Genomic DNA, 3,489 nt, shown 5'->3' with positions numbered 1-3,489 from the left:
AGCCACAGTTCTATTTCTAGCCTTCTGGCAATTAATTGAAGATGATTCTCATTTACTTTTCTGTCCCGGCTGGCTTTGAAGCAGGATCCTCAGATCTCAGCCTCCCAAGTAGCAAGGATTACAACTATGACCCAACTGCACCCAACAAGAATGTATATTTTTGTGCCCAAGATAGGCTGCAATATTGGGTACCACTTAATTCAAAGACTTACTTCAAAAACCAAAAGCAAATCTCAATAAAAAGTAAAAATAATATTTTTTGCAAAGAAGAGATATACTCCAAGAAATATTTGGTTGTCAAAATCTTAGTCACAAACAGAATTATGTTACAAAAGCCAGGAATTAGGGTGATTATGACAGAAAGGAAAATCTTGATAATTTTCACCTTTCATGTAAAGATGATTTGAACAATTGGTTTTCATTCTGGATCTTGATAGAAGATGATTCTGCTGTTTTACTTTTAAAACATAAAGGTAGCAAACAAGTAACAAAATCAAAACACAGCATGCAACCCTTAGGTTTGTGGTATCATTCTACTTTTGTTTTTCAAAATGCCTCTAAAAGATTTATATTGAACATATAGGATGTTACCTATATGGGATGTTTTTTGTTTATTTTTAATGTTTAGTGTTTTCTACAGTAAGCATATATTTATTCATTTAAAACATAAAATAAAATTTAATTCAACACATACACAAATTAAAAAAAAAAGATGTAAGAAAATTCCCAAGGAGCCACAGTTATTTACCCTGTGAAACTCACTATGAGAAACCTTTCTTATTACATGCAGACTGAATTAAACATGCACCAGAATATAAGTTTTAAGTCAAACATTTAGTTAGAGCTTTGTGGGGAGAAATAAGAACTAAGGGCAAGAGACAGTATATAAATTTAAATCATAACCATGCCCATTTTGCTAATGATTTGGTAGCAAAAGACATGTCTATGTTAGATAACCTTTACCAGTAATTTAGATAATCTTGCTAATAGCTGAGAACACATCACTCACTTATTATTTTTTAATTTTTAATTAATGAACTAATTAATTAATTAATGTATTTATTTTTGTCGGTTTTGGTGCCTGAACTCTGGGCCTGGGTGCTATTCCTCAGCTCATCAGCTCACTAGCACACTACTACTTGAGCCACAGTGCCACTTCTGGATTTTTCTGTTTATGTAGTACTAAGTAATCACAACCAGAGCCTCATGGATAAAAGACAAGCACTCTACCCTGAGCCACCGGGAGGAGTACTGAAGAACTATAGTTAACACCCTCCTCTAAATCTGGAATATTTAAGACTAAGTGTTCTCAATACAGTCTCTGACTCTATGCTCAAGATGTTCAAAAAGGAAGTATCTAAGTGAAAGTTATCTATTCCTGTGTACCGGATTTATGAAGATGTTCCTATTGGAATAGCCTGTGGGAGTGGCTTGAAACAAAACAAAACAAAAAAAGTACCAGTGGGTTCCTTGAACATTTTACTAACCTTTGAGCAATCCATTGCAGCAGCCTTGAAGGCACATTCTAATAAGAAAAGCTGAAATCCATCCTTTGCCTAAGAGATCACTCAATGTGCACTCAATGGGAAAAGAGAAAGAAGTTGGGAGATGAGGCCTGTCCAGAACAGTTGCCTCCTCAAGGCAAATACCTTTCAGCTGTGTACAGTAGCTGTTCTATTCTGAGAGCAAAGGGAGACAACTCAGTCATGCAGAATGTTTAAGATAGGCAGGCAGACAGGCAAGCCACCATCCATACAAATAGTCATTTTTTCTGGTAAATGATTTGGGCTTTTTATGAATCACGTAGCATTGCACAAGAAGTATCTCAAGGTCTGGATGAATTTGTGGTTTTCTTGGGGGAGATGGTTGCATTGGCTTATTTGCCAAGTGCCACTAGGATGACAGACACTCAAACAGGAAGTGAGGAGACTGAAAGGAAAGATGATATGTCTAGAAAGGCTCATGGCCAAAGTGTTATAGACAATGTTTTCAATTTTCAAAGAAAATATGTGCCCATTATTTCAGTTACAAAGGAAAGAAGTAAAACAAACACAATTCATATACAGAGCTTTGATGCTCTTGAGTATATATTTTTTTACTTGGCAAGTAATATCCAGACAGACTTCTGTTCAGAGCTGTTTAACATTTCATTATATGGGTGCACTGAGAATGATGATATCAGTGTGGGAGACCAATGTAGCCAAAGTATGGAATCATACTGAAAAACCAAAGAGTTAAAGCCATAAGGGACAGGCTGGCCTAGGACTGGAAGGGAATGAGTGTTAGCCAGTGCTTGGAAGGATTTGTAGATAGTGGATAACTTGTAAGGTTTTAGAAATTAATAAAAATAACTGACAGGAAATATTGGCCTAAAAATGTGCAACGGGCATTTAGAAAGAGAGACAGATGTGAATAGGAAGTTCACTTATGAATTTATTGCTATTATATTTCCAGAAGACAATTATATTTACCAACATATTCAACACATCCATGTTTTGATTCAACAATTGGTCTGAAGGGCTTTTGTGTTGTTGTTGTTTTTGCCAGTCATGGGGCTTGAACTCAGGCATTGGGCACTGTCTCTGAACTTTGTTTACTCAAGCTAACACTCTAGCACTTGAGCCAAAGTGCCACTTCCAGTCTTTTCTGTTTATGAGGAGGTGAGGAATTGAACCCCTGGCTTCATGCATGCTAGGCAAGCACTCTACCACTTAGCTACCTTCCCAGCCCTAAAGGTTTTCTTTGTTTTGTTTTGGTTTTGTTGGCTGTGGGGCTTCAGCTCTGGGCCAGGGTGGTGTTGCTGAGCTGTCCTGGCCAAGGCTAGCACTGTATCACTTGAGCCACAGCACCACTTCCGATTTTCTGGTGGTTAATTGGAGATAAGAGTCTCACAGACTGTCTTGCCCAGGCTGGCTTTGAACTGTGATCCTCAGATCTCAGCCTCCTGAGTAGCTAGGATTACAAGGGTGAACCACCAGAGCTCAGCACTGAAGGCTTTTGGTCTTTTAAAATAACATTTTAATGTTTTGGTTCTGGATATTGAACCTGGAGCCTCTCATGCTGCACAAGTTCTCTATCACTGAGCTCAAACCCAAATGAATTTTAGGATATTTTTGGAAATAATGAGATAAAATAGAGAATATGTAAATAATAGAAAAATGGTTAAGCTGTTTATGCAAAGATGTTCATTGGATTATTATTGATAATAAAGAAGAATTTTTTTTTACTAATTCATGATATGAAATCCTGTGAAGTAGTTAATTCAGATGAAACTTCATTTATTAACACTGACATGGCTTCATATATGTCACTGAAAGCAGAGGCCAAGAAGTAGTATAATCAGAGTATAATCTTTCGCCTTTACATTCATCCATACCTAACATCTCTGTCAGCTTTTTGTGGCTGTGATAACCTACCTGAAATGAGTGAGGAAAAGGTTTATTTTGACTCATGTGTGCAGAGGCTTCTGTCCATGTGCTTGGCTTTTAC

This window comes from Dipodomys merriami, unplaced genomic scaffold (assembly GCF_024711535.1).
Source record: "Dipodomys merriami isolate MVZ:Mamm:240054 unplaced genomic scaffold, mDipMer1.0.p SCAF_1587, whole genome shotgun sequence".
Lineage (NCBI taxonomy): Eukaryota > Metazoa > Chordata > Mammalia > Rodentia > Heteromyidae > Dipodomys > Dipodomys merriami.
This window is presented reverse-complemented; position numbering follows the sequence as displayed.